The sequence below is a fragment of the Dryobates pubescens genome, chromosome Z, assembly GCF_014839835.1.
Source record: "Dryobates pubescens isolate bDryPub1 chromosome Z, bDryPub1.pri, whole genome shotgun sequence".
Classification (NCBI taxonomy): domain Eukaryota; kingdom Metazoa; phylum Chordata; class Aves; order Piciformes; family Picidae; genus Dryobates; species Dryobates pubescens.
Genome location: NC_071657.1, coordinates 100,777,570 through 100,797,527, shown reverse-complemented (window position 1 = coordinate 100,797,527; position 19,958 = coordinate 100,777,570).

Below are 19,958 nucleotides of genomic sequence, written 5' to 3'. Positions count from 1 at the left end.
ACAACAATTACCCTCCTCTGTTTCTTGAGGGAACAAGTCCTGATGCAGGTGGCAGGCTGTTTTGCTTTAGGCAACACCTTGGATGGTGTCTCTTCTGTCCTCAGAACCACCTCACCCTCAACTTCCACTGCCCCATAGTTGTTTTGCAAGGACAGTAGAGAAAGTGAGGGGAGCCATGAGGGTTTTACTTTACATCTGCTAAGAGGGACCTGTATCCATTCCCCACTGTTTTTTGGGTCACCTCCCAGTGTGAGGGGAGTCTAGAGAGCCTGGTTACTCAAATTCAACTCCCTTTCATTTTCCTGGCAACTTCTTCATTCAGTTCAGCCACTAGGTTAAGCAGATAGTCAATCTGCTCACACCTAATGCAGGTGTTGTCTCCACTGCCCTTCATGTCAAGTGCCAGCCTCCAGCACTCTCTGCAGCCAGTTGCCTGGACACATACCTGCTTATGTTCAACCTCAGTCTGGATCGACACAGATCTTTTGAAAACAGCTTTGCTGTGAGGTACAACCATCCCTATCCCTGGACACTGACCGACTGGAAAAATAAAAAAGTGCCACAGCACGTGCCGCTGGCCGCAGCCGAGTGAGAAGCCAGCAGCTCCCTAGCAACAAGCCGATCGCATGGCTCTCTGGTGCCAGTTACTTTAGAAAGCAGTGCTATGCAAGAGAGCTGTGTTCTGAGCCCCTCTCCTCTGCCTAATCTTGTTCAGGGAGTTCCTCTTTATCTTGTCATACACAGCAACCGCACAGTTACTGAATTAATTTCTCCTTTCTGCTGTAGTGAACTCCTTACAGCACAGTGGAGAGATCCAGATGGAACACTGCTTACTCCAGTGAGATCAGCAAAACCACATCCAAGACCCACTAGAGAAGCAAGTGAGAAATCTGTCCCTTACCTGGTACGTTAGTTAGTATCATAGCATCATAGTATCAGGGGTGGAAGGGACCACAAGGATCATCTAGTTCTAAGCCCCCTGCCATGGGCAGGGACACCTCACACTAGATCAGGCTGGCCAGAGCCTCATCCAGCCTGGGCTTAAACACCTCCAGGGACAGGGCCTCAACCACCTCCCTGGACAACTCATTCCAGGGCTTCACCACTCTCATGGTGAAGAACTTCCTCCTCACGTCCAGTCTGAATCTCCCCACCTCCAGCTTCATTCCATTCCCCCTAGTCCTATCACTACCTGAGATCCTGAGAAGTCCCTCCCCAGCCTTCTTGTCGGCTCCCTTCAGATCCTGGAAGGCCACATTTGGTCACCTTGGAGCCTTCTCTTCTCCAGACTGAACAGCCCCAACTCCTTCAGTCTGTCCTCATAGGAGAAGTGCTCCAGCCCTCTGATCATCCTCGTGGCCCTTCTCTGGACACGTTCCAGCACTTCCATATCCCTCTTGTAATAGGGGCTCCAGAACTGGATGCAGTACTCCAGGTGGGGTCTCACCAGAGCTGAGTAGAGGGGGAGAATCACCTCCCTTGACCTGCTGGCCACACTTCTCTTGATGCAGCCCAGGGTCTGATTGGCTTTCCAGGCTGCAAGTGCACAATGAGAGCTCCTGTTGAGCTTCTCGTCCACCAGCACCCCCAAGTTTCTCTCCTCCAGGCTGCTTTCCAGCCAGTCCCTGCCCAGCCTGGATTTGTGCCTGGGATTGCCTCGATCCAGATGCAGGACCTTGCCCTTGGTCTTGTTGAGAGGGGTTTAGCAACCTCATCTGCCAGTTCTCTCAGTACCAGTATCACAGTATCACAGTATCACTAAGGTTGGAAGAGACCTCAAAGATGATCAAGTCCAACCTGTCACCACAGACCTCATGACTAGACCATGGCACCAAGTGCCACATCCAATCCCTTCTTGAACACCTCCAGGGATGGTAACTCCACCACCTCCCTGGGCAGCCCATTCCAATGACGAACGACTCTCTCGGTGAAGAACTTTCTCCTCACTTCGAGTCTAAACCTCCCCTGGCACAGCTTGAGACTGTGTCCCCTTGTTCTGGTGCTGGTTGCCTGGGAGAAGAGACCAACCCCTTCCTGGCTACAACCACCTTTCAGGCAGTTGTAGAGAGCAATGAGGTCACCCCTGAGCCTTCTTTTCTCCAGGCTAAACAATCCCAGCTCCCTCAGCCTCTCCTCATAGGGCTGTGCTCAAGGCTTCTCCCCAGCCTTGTTGCCCTTCTCTGGACACGTTCAAGTGTCTCGATGTCCTTCCTAAACTGAGGGGCCCAGAACTGGAAACAGTAATCAAGGTGTGGCCTAACCAATGCAGAGTACAGGGGCACAATGACCTCCCTGCTCCTGCTGGCCACACTATTCCTAATGCAGGCCAGGATGCCGTTGGCCTTCTTGGCCACCTGGGCACACTGCTGGCTCATGTTTAGGTGGCTGTCAATCAGGAACCCCTGGTCCCTCTCTGTTTGGCAGCTCTCAGCCACTCTGACCCCAGCCTGTAGCTCTGCATGGGGTTGCCGTGGACAAAGTGCAGCACCCGGCACTTGGATTTGTTTAATGCCATCTCCTTGGACTCCACCCACCTATCCAGTCAGTCAAGGTCTCTCTGGAGAGCCCTTCTACCATCTAACATACCAACATCTGCTCCCAGCTTGGTGTCATCTGCATATTTGCTGATGATTTTCTCAATCCCCTCATCCAGATCATCAATGAAGATATTAAAGAGGATGGGGCCCAGTAGTGATCCCTGGGGGATGCCTCTGGTGACTGGCTGCCAGCTGGATGTGGCACCATTCACCACCACTCTGTGGGCTCGGCCCTCCAGCCAGTTCCTAACCCAGCACAGAGTGCTGCTGTCCAAGCCATGAGCTGACAGCTTAGCCAGCAGTTTGCTGTGGGGGACGGTGTCAAAGGCCTTGCTGAAGTCCAGGTAGACCACATCCACAGGCCTCCCCACATCCACCAGACGGGTCACCTGATCATAGGAGATCAGGTTGGAGAGGCAGGACCTATCCTTCCTAAATCCATGTTGGCTGCATCTGAGCCCTTGGCCATCCTTCAGGTGCGCACTTATTGCTGCCAGAATAATATGCTCTATCATTTTCCCTGGCACTGAGGTCAGGCTGACTGGCCTGGAGTTTCCAGGTGCCACCATCCGTCCCTTCTTGTGGATGGGCACCACATTGGCCAGTTTCAGTCATCTGGGACCTCTCCAGTGAGCCAGGACTGGAGGAAAATGATGGAGAGCGGCTTGGCAGCTCATCTGCCAACTCTCTCAGCGCCCTAGGATGGATCCTATCCGGTCCCATGGACTTGTGAGTGTCCAAGTGACTCAGCAGGTCCCAAACTAATTCCTCATGGATTTCCGGGGCATTACATTGCTCCCTGACCCCATCACCCAGGTAAGGAGGCCACTTGTCCTGAAATCCTACACTCCTACACTCATGTGTGTATCCCATCGGGTCCCATGGACTTGAACACTTTCAGGTTCTTCAGGTGATCATGAACCTGATCTTCACTTATGATGGGCAGTTCTTTCCTGGCACTGTCTTCCATGACATCAGGAGTGTGGCTAGAGGCCCTCACAGTGAAGATTGAGGTAAAGACATTATTGAGTACCTCAGCCTTTTCCACATCACTTGTGACCATGTCACCAGTTTCCTTTCTGAGGGAGCCCACACCTTCCCTAGTCTTCTTTTTGCCATTAATATACCTGTAGAAATTCTTAGTATTCCCTTTAACCTCCCTGGCTAGATTCAATTCAAACTCTGCTTTGGCTTTCCTAACCAGGTCTCTTGCTGCTCAGGCAGCTTCCTTATATATCCCCTGTTCTAGCTGTCTAGTTGTGACCAGGGATCCCACTGATGCCAGCTGACAATGTCGTTGTCAAAGTACAAATATTTACATTGTTGATGTTATGGTGACAGATGTAAGTGACATACTGTGGTGGATTGAGAGAGGGCCTAGCTCTCCCTCCCCCACAGAGAAAGAAACCACAGCTAAACTCAGTCGGAAAAGCAAAGCTATATTTAAAAGCATATATGGAATGCAGGTTATATATAACACAATATATACAGTATTTACTGTATATATATATATATATATATATACAGCAAAGCAAAACAACACAACAAAATTCTCTCCTCTGGACAGAGAGGAGGGTTCCCCCCCTGCACCCCACTATCTCCCCCTAGCTCCCTTTTTTCTCCAAAAGGGGTTAGCAAGAGAAAGAAAGGCAGTTATTAAGGAAGGGAGTTCTTATTAGGCTTATGCAGGAATTAGTTTTGCTTATCTCAAGGTCAGCTCCAGCTAGTTTGCTCAGAAGCAGACAGGCTAGAAAGGCAGAACAGGCTGGAACTGAGAAAAATTCCCACTGCACTAAAACTTAAAGTTGTATTCTACCAATCTACCGATGAAATTAATTTAGAATATCTGAATGTTTTCATTTTGATACCAAAACATTCAGCCAGAGTGTTCCAACACTGTCCCTTTCTTAAAGGCACAGCCTCAAACGGTCACACATGCACACTCATGGTAAGCTGAGTACAGGGTACAGAATACCATTTCTTTCTTCAAGCAACACATATTTGTATGTTTTTTATGCCAGTGTGTCTACTTCTAATTGGTTATCAAGTAGTTTTTAAGGTTCTTATTGGTTGCTGTATTTACAAGCAAAATCTACACTCTATGATGGAATGCAATCAATATGTACAAAATATACAATATTTACAATATTATACAGATATTTACAGTTAATAAACTGCACAAGGACCCCCTGCCCAAGGACCAGGGGAAGCTACTAGCTTCTCCCTCCCTGCTTTCCCTTATCCCCCTATACAAAAAGGACATGAGAAAGGAGCAGAGAAGCTAGACTTAGCCAAAGCCAGCCAAAGTATGTTTTCTCTCCCAAGTGATACAAAAAACACCTAAGATCAGAATAAAAGAGGAAAAAGGGAAGAACTGTTATGGTACAGCTCATCTTATTCTAGATATTTACCCAATGGATTTGTTTAGAATAATCATTTGTTTTCCTATTTGCACCCAATAGTGATTTTTTTCTTTCTACTTTTTCTGCTCAAAATCAGTAACCAAATTTTAAAGACATAGCCTAAAACCACCACAAACAGTCAGAGAGTGAAGAAAAGAAAATTTATTAAGAAAAGGAAATAAGACATAGGTGCTGGTAGGCATTGTCAGTAAAGTGCAGTACCAGGTATGAACTTTGCGTTCTATGTTCAGGCTTTCTTGGGTGGTTTAGTTCACATAAGGATCAATCATTTTGTACATCCTAAGGTTAAATCTTACAGTTTCTCTGTTCTCCTCATAATAGAGCAAAAATTAATAAATAAACAAACCCATTTTCTTCTGTGGTATCATTGTATCATTAAATGATCAGATGAGGACCTCAGGATATAGCTAGTTGCACTAAGGGTGGTTAGATGAAGGGTCGTTCAGTGATCTTTATGAGTAATGATTTTTCTAAGGCTGGCTGGCTTTGCTTATCATTTTAGCACTATAATTTGAGTGCTCTCATCTCAGTTTGGATGTAAGTAATGAGTTTAAGTGAGACTGTTAATTTTCTATCTTTTGAATGTTGCGCTAGTGTTTATGTTGTGCTTAGTTTGTTCCTGTAATATTTGGGAGAAGAAGGATGATGCAGCACAGATTGGTTATGAAAACTTCACTGTCTGCACAAAATGACAAATCACAAAAGAGCTGATTGGAATAACTCAGAGGTGGTGCTGCAGTTTCACTCAAGAATTTACAGCAGTGAAGAAGCCTGTGAATCCATCACATACCCAAACCCTATTTTTACATCATCAGATGAATGTTTTGATGCCTTACTAAGTGAACATATGTCTGCAGTATTGGAACAGTAGTGGTGAGAACAAAAATGCTAATGAAAAATTGATACAGTAACAAATACTGTGTTTAGGAGCTTGATGCTTTCCCAGATCCACGGTATACATGGGCCAGGTTATACAAAACTAAATAATACTGCTGAAATGGTTAGTGGGGTGAAATACAGATATGGCCAGGCAACACATGCAGTCTATTGTTACCGCAGACATTGTTCAGCAGGACTTGCTGCAAGCACCTGACAGCCTGAATGTTTCAGCTCTTGTCCAGCTGTTCCACTCAGAAGCTTAAGTGAGATTTGCTTCAAAATAGAGCCTGATTTCAATTCACACCCACACAGTAACACAGTTGGAGAGGAGCAGGGTCTTAAACAAAACCTAGGAGGACAACTTTGTTATTGATTCTAGATTTACAGGCATAGAGCTTTAACAATGAGATTACATTTGTTCATTTTCTTTTTGCTCTCTTTTCACAGACCAGAGAGAGGAATCCCTTCTCTCAGGGAAGCCTGAGAAATGAAACATATTGTTCTTGCAGTGCCAGGTGGAGCTGTAATGTTTCAGTGTCCCTTTGCAGATAGTGATTCTCCTGTATTTGCTATACAATTCAGTTGTTTAAGATCTTTTGTTCAGACTTTAGATTGGTGTGGATAATATGTTTCCTTGTGTTCCTTAATTGCAAAGGCTTTTTTCTTTTTGCTCATTTTATGGGCATAATTTTTTTGTCTCTTTCATATACCTGGGGGAAAATTAAACTCACAAAACTAGAGACTAAGACCTAGATATTAAATTTGCCTTATACGAGTATATATCTGATAGGAAAATGTCACATTAAGAGTAAGATCCTTTTGTCTGCCTGTCTCTGTGCCCCAGGACTCTTATTTGAACTCTTTGACAAAATTAAAATTTGCCTCTTTTCCAGTGGCTCAGTAAGGAAGGACTTGCACTGACACAGGTTCAAAATTTAAAATAATAGGTAGAGTTAACTTACTAAAGTGACAGATGCAACAGATCAGGTTTTCCAGTGGTAAATGCACTAATTGCAAGTGGTTGAGCTTGTGTAATAAGTCCTGGGTAACATCCAGCAAAGTCAGAGACACAAATTTCTGCAACAGTGCTAATGTCTGAAAGAAATGTCAGCAAAAGTTAAGCCACATATTGACTGTGTAACTCTTAGCAAGAAAACATCTCTGTGGTGGAAGAAAACCACCCAAGCTTCGTGCATTAGTGTACATGCACTTCAGCCGGGCTGCTGGTTTCACCTCTGGCTCAAGCTTATCACCCCCAGACTCCTGCCTGGGGGGACTGGTTTCAGCCCCTTTCCCCTTTATGCTAAATGTTGACATAAATGTTTATTTATGCTAAATGTTGACATCCCCTTAAAAGGAGGACTCAGTGCACTGGGATATGAAATGATGTAAGAAACAGCAAGATAGAATTCCTTAGTGAGGCTATACAATAGCTATACTTGAAGGATGTGAATGTGATAAAAACAGAGGCTGTTAAATCTTGAACAGTATCATCTATGGGCAGGTGCATTTCAGGAGTATGTGCCCATAGAAATCTTATTGGAGAAATTTGTAAGAGTAGGTGTCAAATACAGTAGCACAAAGATTTAAATGCAAAAGGTTTTGAAAAAGCGTAACTCAGTCAAATTAAATTACTAGATCAGCACATTTCCTGGAAATGGATTCCAGGGAAAGAAAACTGAAGTAAGACAGAGTCTGCATTTCCAGCAGCTCAGATATAGTTCTGCTTGAGCTAGTTCCTCCATTTACTGCCTAAATATCTCATTTTTTTTTTAACCCAGAATTTTCATTGTACAGCAGGCAGAATTTTAATGAATGTATGGTTGTTAGTGAAATGTTGTGTGAAGTCAATCCTTTCTAAAAGTACAGAACAGTACTATAGAGCATGTGGAATGCAGTTTTAGATAATAGGGAAGTAAGATCTTTTTATTTGCTTCAGATGAAAATGTTGTTTCAGAATATACACATTTTTGTAAGGAAAAGCCCTTTTAATATCTTAAAACGAAGAATGAAATGTTACTGTTGTTGTGCCTAGGCAAAGTTTTCCTGAGAGTCTTTTGTCATAAACACAGTAATTCATTGCAAATTTATGTACACCTTACCTTAGAATAATAAACTCATGGGCTAACAGTGGTTATTTTCATAAATAAAAGGGGATACTGAAAAATCCCTGGGTTTAATCCACATAAATATTTCACCTGAAATATATATATATAAAACCCCAACAAAACAACAACCCCCTCAAAAAAACAGGTTGCAGGTCTTGCACGTCTAGTTGAAGGAAGGGCTGAGCACAAACCCTCCTGCTGTGACTTGTCATGTGGTCCCTGGATCCTGCCTGCTACCTTGCTTCCACTGCCAGGCCTGGACCAGGTCATCCCCACCCATGATGTGTTCGCTTTGAGTCCTTTCAGCAGTGGAGCTTGTAGCCACAAAGTGGTTACTCCAGCTTCCTCCTAAACACTGCAGTCGTTTTTTCATTACATGTTTCTCGGCTAGTTGTGCATCTGCTGATATTAACTTGGTGTTCAAAAAGATGCCAGGGGAGACAAATTAGTCTTCATATTCCATTCCTGAAGAAGCCCTGCACCTCTGTATCTTCAGGTATAAGTGGATATGAATCCCTAAAATCCCTCAGTGCTTCAGGGACACTCAATGATATTTCTTGTACCCTAAGGAAGCTTCTGTACCACCCCAGAGCTTTTGCCCCTGGAAAGCTTTAAGGGCAGTAGCATTCACCTGAAAGAATCCTATGGCACTCCTCTTGCCACAAAAGGCCTGTAAAATCTTTTCTTCATCTTTTCATATGCATGACAGCTGGTTTTCACCCTGGTATGATGAGGCAAAGACAGAAGGATGCACTAGATGCAGATATTCAGAAGATTTACACAGGCTTCCAAGGTAAGACGATATTTTAGGGGAAAACTTCTTCAATGATCTCATCTTCGATTCAAAATTTTAGACAGTAATAAAAATTCAGAAAATGTCCCTAATGTCTTGTTGTTTTGTTTTTCGGTTGGTTTGGTTCGGGGGTTTGTGTGTTTTGTTTGTTTTGTGTTTTTTTCTTGGGGGCTGGTGGTTTTTGTTTGGTTGTTTGGTTCACATTGGGTTTTTTTGTTTGCTTTGTTTTCTTTTGGTTTGATTTGGTTTTTTTATGTGTGTTTTGTGTCCGTGTCTGTATGTGTATTGAGTTATGTTTGTTTCTTTCTGGTTGGTTGGTTTTGTTTGTTTCTTAATTGAAAATGGCAAGGCAGTTAATGGTGGTTTTCCTTCCAGTACTAGAAGAAAACAAGACAATTAAAAATGCAAATAATATATAGGGCAGTGTTGTGATATGGTTTAATGAAATATAAGCATATGGGTGTTTCACTAGCAATTTTAAGAGAAGAAACTCAGACTGAACTCTATGAGCAATACTAGTATGTTCTTAGAATACATAGAATACATAGAATACATAGAATAAACCAGGTTGGAAGAGACCTTCAAGATCATCGCGTCCAACCCATCAACCAATCCAACACCTTCTTGCTGAGCATACTGTTGATAATGTGTTTGTTTATTGAAACAAGTCATGAAGATGGCCTTATTTACTGTTGTGATGTTGATTTTAATCTCTTCATGGTCTTTAAAAGCTGTGACTGCAGTACTAATAGGGCACAAAAGCACTGCATAATTGAAATATATAGAGGAATATATTCTTTCAAATAGCACCAAATTCTTTATGTTGTTTTAACTAAGTTTGGGAAGCTAGATTATGCCATAGAGGTAATATTTGATATTACTGAGAATAGTATTAGATGAAATCTGGCAGATAAAAGCTTAGTCTCGCATTAGACTGCAGTGAAATGATTCTGTGTTTAATAGAATACATAGAATACATAGAATAAACCAGGTTGGAAGAGACCTTCAAGATCATCGCGTCCAACCCATCAACCAATCCAACACCGCCCAAACAACTAACCCACAGCACCAAGTACCCCGTCAAGTCTTCTCCTGAAAACCTCCAGTGATGGCGACTCCACCACCTCCCCAGGCAGCCCATTCCAATGGGCAATCACTCTTTCTGTATAGAACTTTTTTCTAACATCCAGCCTGAACCTCCCCTGGCGCAGCCTGAGACTGTGTCCTCTTGTTCTGGTACTGCTTGCCTGGGAGAAGAGACCAACATCTGTCTGTCTACAACCTCCCTTCAGGTAGTTGTAGAGAGTAATAAGGTCACCCCTGAGTCTCCTCTTCTCCAGGCTAAGCAACCACAGCTCCCTCAGCCTCTCCTCGTAGGGCTTATGTTCCAAACCCCTCACCAACTTTGTTGCCCTTCTCTGGACTCGTTCCAGCAAGTCAACATCCTTCCTAAACTGAGGGGCCCAGAACTGGACACAGTACTCAAGGTGCGGCCTAACCAGTGCAGTGTACAGGGGCAGAATGACCTCCCTGCTCCTGCTGGCCACACTGTTCCTGATGCAGGCCAGAATGCCATTGGCCCTCTTAGCTGCCTGGGCACACAGCAAGCTCATGTTCAGTCTACCGTCGACCAGCACCCCCAGGTCCCTCTCAGCCTGACTGCTCTCCAGCCACTCTGACCCCAGCCTGCAGCTCTGCATGGGGTTGCTGTGGCCAATGTGCAGAACCCGGCACTTGGATGTGTTAAATCTCATGCCGTTGGACTCTGCCCATCTGCCCAGCCTGTCGAGGTCCCTCTGCAGAGCCTCTCTACCCTCCAGCAGATCAGCTCCTGCGCCCAGCTTGGTGTCGTCAGCAAATTTACTGATGATGGACTCGATGCCCTCGTCCAGATCATCAATGAAGATGTCAAAGAGCATGGGGCCCAGTACTGATCCCTGGGGCACACCACTGGTGACTGGCTGCCAGCTGGATGTGGCACCATTCACCACCACTCTCTGGGCTCGGCCCTCCAGCCAGTTCCTAACCCATCGCAGTGTGCTCCCATCCAAGCCATGGGCTGACAGCTTGGCCAGGAGTTTGCTATGGGGAACGGTGTCAAAGGCCTTGCTGAGGTCCAGGTAGACTACATCCACAGGCCTCCCCACATCCACCAGGCGGGTCACCTGATCATAGAAGAAGATCAGGTTGGTCAGGCAGGACCTGCCCTTCCTAAACCCATGCTGGCTGGGCCTGATCCCTTGGCCATCCTCTAAGTGTTGTGTGATTGCACTCAGGATGACCTGTTCCTTAATCTTGCCTGGCACTGAGGTCAGGCTGACAGGCCTGTAATTCCCTGGCTCATCCAACCGGCCCTTCTTGTGGATGGGTACCACGTTGGCCAGCTTCCAGTCATCTGGGATCTCTCCAGTGAGCCAGGACTGATGAAAAATAATGGACAGTGGCTTGGCCAGCTCATCTGCCAGCTCTCTTAGCACCCTGGGATGGATCCCATCTGGTCCCATGGACTTGTGGGGGTCTAAGCTGCTGAGGAGAGCTCCTATCACTTGCGCATGGAACACAGGGAAACTATGCAGCTCCCTGGCTCTTTCTGCCAGCTCTGCAGGCCAGCTGTCTGGTAGACGTTCTTTCCAGCTGGTAAAGATTGAGGTAAAGAAGATGTTAAGTACCTCTGCCTTTTCCTCATCCTGTGTTACAACATTTCCCTCCATGTCAACCAAGGAGTGGAGGTTGTCCCTGCCCTTCCTCTTGCTATTAATATATTTATAGAAGGACTTTTTGTTGTCCTTCACAGCAGAGGCCAGTTTAAGTTCCAAATGTGCTTTTGCCTCCCTAATTTTCCTCCTACATGCCCTAGCAACATCTTTAAGCATTCCATGGGTTGCCTCACCTTTCTTCCAAAGATTATACACCCTCTTTTTTTCCCTTAGTTCTATTAAAGGTTCATTACACAACCAGGCTGGCCGTCTGCCCCGGCGGCTCCTCTTCCGGCACACTGGCACAGCCTGCTCCTGCGCCTTCATCAGTTCTTCCTTGAAGCAGGTCCATCCCTCCTGGGCCCCTTTATTTTTAAGGGCTTTCTCCCAAGGAACCCTCTGAATTATTTCCTTGAGCAACCTGAAGTCCGCCCTCCGGAAGTCCAGAGTGGAGGTCTTCTTGCTGCCCTTCTTATTTTGACCAAATACCGGAAATTCAATTATTTCATCGTCGCTGGCCCCTAAACAGCCTCCGACCACCACATCACCCACCAGCCCTTCCCTGCTGGTGAAGAGGAGGTCAATGTTTTGTGTAAGGGCAAACCACCCAATACCTTAGTTCAGTGTTCTTGATAATAACAGCCAGTGGGTATCGTTGTACTCTACTTTAATCTTCAAATACATTTTCTTTTTAACCATCTAGTTTGGATAAACAACACATTCTGATTCCACCTGCCCCCTAAACTTAGACCTCTTTCGCTCAAATAATTGAGGCTGTTTCCAGAGCTGTGCACGTTCAACCTTCATAAATGCAGAATTAATAATTTTTTTGTGGAAATCAATTATCCCAGCCTCTATGTCCATCTCAGGCCTTTGTAAAGAAGCAAAGGCAGTGGAGAGAGAGTATGTGAGTGTCAGAGTAGCATCCATGCGTTACCTCCTTTGTGGAAGGTTACTCTGTGGAGGGACATGTGCTTTTGTACTTCCCATAATCATCAGGGTCTCGGTGTGCTTTTGTACTTCTCAATGTCATATTTTAGCTTTACTAAACTTTAAAATACAGTGTCTTTGCAATTGGCTAACATAGTGTTGTCTTGTTATGTCACATGTAATGCAGCAGTTAATATAGTGGGTTGGAAAAGCACAGAACTTGGAACAGAAACAGGAAACTAGTATTTCTGATATACAATTCTTCAGGACTGAAAGCTTCATAATTATTAGCAAAATATCGATTATTCTGGGTGTTGTATGTCAAGAGATTGCTGAACAATGGTTTACGTTCATGACAATGTCTGTGGGACACAACGATCTTGCTGAAATATGGAGATTAAAGATTCTTAGCTGTTACCAGTTTCTTAGCTATAGAGGAAAAAATATACTTTGTAGGGAACTCTGGCTGCCTACTAAATCCATACAGGCAGTAAAGATGCCTTTTTGCAGATCTCAGCAAGTTAAATAAGTTCCTTACAAGCTTGCAAAAGTGAACTTGGCTTTAAATATGTTTGTACAAGGAACAGATCTTCTTAGGTAGGAATTCAAATTACTAACTGGGAAAAAAATTCAGGCCTTCCAGAGCAATTTGGTTTAAATGTCTCCCATAGTACTTGAGAATCAAGAGGCACTGCAGCCACCCTTGAACTCTTCAGAGCCTAAGCTTTCTGAGAAGCCATATTATCCAGGGATGAAAGTCTCAGTCATCGGTAAGACAGAAGCTGTGTCATACAGCACTGCTCAACCCTATGCTGAGTGCCCTACAGGCACAAAGGGAGATGAACGTTTCCAATTCCACAACTCCTTTGATGTGAAGGCAGCTGCTTTAAAACACCGAGGTGCTCAGCTGTTACTTTGACTCTAGAGGAGAAGACAGAAGCACAGGGTTAGGTAGCATTTTAGGGAACCTGGAGAGCACTAGCAGTAGGAATGTTACAGCTTTATGTGTCAGAACATCCTTCAAGAAATGCTCATCAAGTCCTTGCAAAAAGATGTTACTACTCACTCCTATCTCCTGGAATAACACCAGCACCAGCACTGCTCCCTGAGGGACAACACCACCGACTCTTCTTTAGTCTAAAACTTTGCTAAACTTTGCTTTCTTTCCTTCAACTAGATTCCTGTCCAACTCACTCCAGGTCCATGGAAACAGGTTTTTTGGTAATTTTTGGTGCAGAAACAAAATCTCCATGAGCAGGTCTTATCCATGTTCTTCTTGATACCTTCTTAGTACTCTGGGACATTATTTAGCTTTGGAGAAACATTCAGGCTCTTTACAAATGGACCACAGTTCTTCATAAGCACAGTGATTATTTTTTTCTGTTCTCATTACAATAGAATTTATTCTTTAACCAGTGATATTTTAGAGGTAACTCATTTAGTAATTCAAATTTCATTGTGGAGCATTAACAGAGGCTCAGCTCTGGTGAGACCTCAACTGGAGTACTGCATCCAGTTCTGGAGCCCCTATTACAAGAGGGATATGGACGTGCTGGAAGGTGTCCAGAGAAGGGCCATGAGGATGGATCAGAGGGCTGGAGCACCTCTCCTATGAGGACAGACTGAAGGAGTTGGGGCTGTTCAGTCTGGAGAGGACAAAGCTCCAAGGTGACCTAATTGTGGCCTTCCAGGATCTGAAGGGGGCCTACAAGAAGGCTGGGGAGGGACTTCTCAGGATCTCAGGTAGTGATAGGACTAGGGGGAATGGAATGAAGCTGGAGGTGGGGAGATTCAGGCTGGATGTGAGGAGGAAGTTCTTCACCATGAGAGTGGTGAAGCCCTGGAATGAGTTGTCCAGGGAGGTGGTTGAGGCCCTGTCCCTGGAGGTGTTTAAGCCCAGGCTGGACAAGGCTCTGGCCAGCCTGATCTAGTGTGGGGTGTCCCTGCTCATGGCAGGAGGGTTGGAGTTAGATGATCCTTGTGGTCCCTTCCAACCCTGACTGATACTATGATACTACTATGATACTATGATATCAAAATTGATACAAAAAGCCCTGAGGGGGAGGGTTTATATACATATTCTCTGGTAATACATACAACACTCTTTTGCTGTGACCTATTGAAATAAACTAATTACTTTGGCTTTCCTAGTAAAAACCATGAACTCTGCCCCTTGATTACTGCACAGCAAAGCCTCTAACCTTCTGCAATACGTAAGGGTAAAAGTGAGATATGACCCTAGCATGAAAAAAGTTTTAATCTGGCCTTGTTTGTTCTCAGCCAGACCTAAGAATTTTTACTTTAGTATATGATTTAATAAGAGTTTTTTCCTTTTGAAAGCTTTTGGACTGCATTTTTTGCTTTTCATTTCCATCGTTTCACTAAGGCCAGAAACTACTCAGTTATTGGAAATGTTCTGGTGCACATTTCCAACGCTTCTAATGCTTGATGATGCTTCTTGCAATTGCCATTGGAATCTATTGGGTTTTCACCATCCTGTGGGCTGGATCATGCTAAGCAGACATTAGGATCTTACCATAAAACGCTCTTACACTTTTTACACTTATTACTAGATAGATGGGAGGGAAATTATGCACCAGTTATTGACTGAAAGAAAGCAGGAAAAAAGCAGGAAAGAACCTCTCTGACTGGTAGCTGTTAAATTGTTGTTCTGATAGGTACTGACTGCATGCTTGGTCACCTCATTGTCAACCCACTGTGAGTGATCCCGTTGTTGCAATGCTTGAGTACTAGAACAGACCTACCCACTAGTCTAGGTTCACCTTTCCTACAAGCAGTCAGAATGCCTCATTCCTGATTACTATTCTTGTCAGCTAGGTCCCCACCAAAGCTGTGTCTTGTGTTTTCTTGACCACAATTATTGCAATCTGAAGCATTATGCACCTGTCTGTACAGGCAATTATGATTCTTTCTTCACTGAAATCACAATTCACAGGCAACTTCAAACCTATTCCACAGGCATCAAGGTGTTCTCTGCACCACCTTTCAAAACTTAGTCCTGCTGCAGGCGTTTCCTTTCCTGGACTTACCTTCACATGAGGTAGCAGAGATGACTGTAGTAGAAGCACCCACAAAACAGACAGCAACAACCACCCAAACATATGGATTTATTGTATCAAAATTACTCAGCAGTCTTTCTGACAGAATTAAATCATAAACTCAGATGTTAGTCAGAAAGATACTACACAACCAATTAAGCTTTAATCTTAGAAAGATGGACCAAAATGTTTGCAAATTCACTCTAAAAGGGGAAATTACATTCACCAAAGTAATTTCACTTTATCTGTGGAAGCATCCTTAAATGGCATCCAATTCTAAGGGGGGAGGATCATCTGCCAAGCCACTTTCTATATGGAGATGGACTCAAAATGTCTCTGTAACAGGACTCCCTTTGTACTCAAAGTCAAGAGTTCACTGTGGTCAGTTCTTATTTTTTTGGAGGGCCAAGCCAACAGAGCTCCAAAACAGCAGAATAAGGAGAGCTGGGCCCAGACAGGTTTGAGGGGTGTCAAGCTGATCTTTATAAACTTCTAGCAAGCCTTGGCCCTTTGTCAGGTGTCTGTTGGGCTTTTGTGATTGTCAGAGTGATTGTACCTGCCATGATGACAGGTAGGAATTTTAAAGTGAAAACATGTTTTAGATTATAGACTGTTAAATGCACATTATCTTGGCAATAATAACTTGGATACTACCATTTTACACAACAATACTTCCTAGAGGAAAATACAAACTTATACCTCAGACAAGTTCTGGCTGTGTGTCTCATTGGTAATCAGGAATTCCAAACAATGTAGTTTCTGAGGGACAGTTAAGCAAGGAGTGTTTTCATTTCCTTATACGAAGCTGGTGTAGGTTTAAGTGCAATCGAGGTCCACAGGAAAATATCTGTTCCTCTTTTATGGATAGCAGAATTACACATATCTGTTGTTGAAGGGAACCATGCCTTCTAACTCAAGCTTTCCTATTTCATACAATCTGTGGTGCAAGAGATGAAGCTGTGTTCAGTTTTGAGTCACTCACTACATGAAGGATGTTGAGTTGCTGAAGCATGTCCACAGCTGGGTAACAAAGCTGGTGAAGAGTCTAGAGAGTAAGTCTGATGAGGAGGGAATAGGGATTTTCTAATGTGGAGAAGAGAAGGCTGAGGGGATGTCACGGTACGGCCAGACAAACCTAGCACAAACCCAGACAGGCCCTGATGTGTCTAGACATGGTCCCCATCTCCCCTGTCCCTCTGCAGGAGTCAGGGTAACATGGGAAAAGGGACAAAAGAAATGTCCCCAATATGTCTGAGTAAACAAATTTCCTTCTGGTGTAAGAGCATGTGTACAGGTCACTGCTTCCCCCTGACCAGGCCTATGTTTCTGTCTTTTAAGGCCACAGCCTGGCAGAACCCCTTTTCATTGGGTAACTGTGCTGGCTTCAGTTGCCCTGTTGGCCCAATTGAATCTCAGGCAAGATATATAAGCAGGGTAATTGCTATTCACCTTTGCCTTGCGTGAACCTACCTTGCTTGCTTGGATCTGCCTTGCTTTAATTTGCCTCGGGCTGCCCTGTCTCGAGTTGCCTGACCCAAAAGCTAGGACAGAAGGCACAAGCCCTACTCATTGCAAGCTAGAGAAGCCATGAGCCTTAGGAACTGGAGCTGAGCCTCACTTCCCCTTGCAACAAGATTTTTGCTGTGCCTCGGTTTACCCAGTGTGGTGGTTTGAGCCTTAACTGGGGTTTAAGAGCTCAGATGGGGGCAAGACTGAGAATCGTTCTCCCGTTCCCCCCTCCTCTTTCCCAATAGAGAGAAAAAAGGGAATGAGGGCATACTCTGAGAAATAATTTGGAGTCGGTCTGGAAGTAGAGAGGTAATAGATAGATAGATAGATATAGATAGATATAGCTAGATATATATAACAATAATAGGAAGGGTTCACAAGGGGTAGGGAACAAGGATGGATGGGGAAAAATACAATGTATACATTAACATTCCACCAGGTGTGGATGTAGCAGGGATAGGACCAGGCCTGATCACATGGCAGAAAAGCAGGAACCCAGCAACTGTAGCTCTTGTCCAGGCAAGGAAGAATCAAAAAGGGAGCAATGGCTGCAGTGCCTTCCTTTTTATAGGCTTGCTGGACAGGAAAGGCGAATGGAACAGACTAACACAGTTCCCCAGGGCAAAAACACCCTCCAGGGAGAGCAAGGCTCTCACAAGCCCTCCCCTCCTGCTTTCAGGATGGCCGTAACCCATCACACCCAGGAAGATGCAAGAGCCCATTGTGAGAAGCGTCATGAACCACCCGCCATCCTGCTGAAGCCAGACCAGCCCTGAGACAGAGTGGCTCTTGCTGGAAACCTGACATGCTTGGTGAATGAGAGCACTCCAAGAGCCTCAATGGCTATACACAGCAGCAGCACTCTCCCATTTTGGGTGGAAATAACTGTAAGTAATTAATTCATTTCCTCCGTGGCCTAACAGTTCTTACTGAGTCTTCCCTCCACCTCCCACCCCAGGTAAGTGCCATATTGTTCCTGGGAATTCTCTCTTTCTGTTATTCCTTCTGGCTTGCTTAAAATAGTAAAAATTGTTGTATTTGCCTAAATATTGTACATTCCCACTGTAACGTCTACCAGACAGCTGGCCTGCAGAACTGGCAGAGGGAGCCAGGGAGCTGCATGGTTTCCCTTTGTTCCATGAGCAAGTGATAGGAGCTCTCCTCAGCAGCTTGGACCCCCACAAGTCCATGGGACCAGATGGGATCCATCCTAGGGTGCTGAGAGAGCTGGCAGATGAGCTGGCCAAACCACTCTCCATTATTTTTCATCAGTCCTGGCTCACTGGAGAGATCCCAGCTGACTGGAAGCTGGCCAACGTGGTACCCATCCACAAGAAGGGCCGGTTGGATGAGCCAGGGAATTACAGGCCTGTCAGCCTGACCTCAGTACCAGGAAAGATTATGGAACAGGTCATCCTGAGTGCAATCACGCAACACTTAGAGGATGGCCAAGGGATCAGGCCCAGCCAGCATGGGTTTAGGAAGGGCAGGTCCTGCCTGACCAACCTGATCTCCTTCTATGATCAGGTGACCCGCCTGGTGGATGTGGGGAGGCCTGTGGATGTAGTCTACCTGGACCTCAGCAAGGCCTTTGACACCGTTCCCCATAGCAAGCTCCTGGCCAAGCTGTCAGCCCATGGCTTGGATGGGACCACACTGCGATGGGTTAGGAACTGGCTGGAGGGCCGAGCCCAGAGAGTGGTAGTGAATGGTGCCACATCCAGCTGGCAGCCAGTCACCAGTGGTGTGCCCCAGGGATCAGTGCTGGGCCCCATGCTCTTTAACATCTTTATTGATGATCTGGACGAGGGCATCGAGTCCATCATCAGTAAATTTGCTGACGACACCAAGCTGGGCGCAGGAGTTGATCTGCTGGAGGGTAGAGAGGCTCTGCAGAGGGACCTCGACAGGCTGGACAGATGGGCAGAGTCCAACGGCATGAGATTTAACACATCCAAGTGCCGGGTTCTGCACATTGGCCACAGCAACCCCATGCAGAGCTACAGGCTGGGGTCAGAGTGCCTGGAGAGCAGCCAGGCTGAGAGGGACCTGGGGGTGCTGGTCGACGGTAGACTGAACATGAGCCTGCAGTGTGCCCAGGCAGCTAAGAGGGCCAATGGCATCCTGGCCTGCATCAGGAACAGTGTGGCCAGCAGGAGCAGGGAGGTCATTCTGCCCCTGTACACTGCACTGGTTAGGCCGCACCTCGAGTACTGTGTCCAGTTCTGGGCCCCTCAGTTTAGGAAGGATGTTGACTTGCTGGAACGAGTCCAGAGAAGAGCAACAAAGTTGGTGAGGGGTTTGGAACATAAGCCCTACGAGGAGAGGCTGAGGGAGCTGGGGTTGCTTAGCCTGGAGAAGAGGAGACTCAGGGGTGACCTTATTACTCTCTACAACTATCTGAAGGGAGGTTGTAGACAGACAGATGTTGGTCTCTTCTCCCAGGCAAGCAGTACCAGAACAAGAGGACACAGTCTCAGGCTGCGCCAGGGGAGATTCAGGCTAGATGTTAGAAAAAAGTTCTATACAGAAAGAGTGATTGCACATTGGAATGGGCTGCCTGGGGAGGTGGTGGAGTCGCCATCACTGGAGGTTTTTAGGAGAAGACTTGACAGGGTGCTTGGTGCTGTGGGTTAGTTGCTTGGGCGGAGTTGGATTGGTGATGGGTTGGACGCGATGATCTTGAAGGTCTCTTCCAACCTGGTTTATTCTATGTATTCTATGTATTCTATGTATTCTAAATACATATTCTACCTATACATGGAACCTATTTAATAGTTTTGGACAATTTTCCATATTAATAAAGTTTTTCTTTTTAAAAATTAATGTCCATATTTGCCATATCTTAATTATAAATTCATCAATCCTTAACAGGGGGCACTTCATTGCTTTCTACAACTATCAGAAAGGAGGTTGTAGTGACTTAAGGATCAGTCTCTTCTCTCTATTATCAGGTGATAGGACAAGAGGAAATGGCCTGAAATTGTGCCATTGAAGATTTAGATTGGATTTTAGGAGAAATTT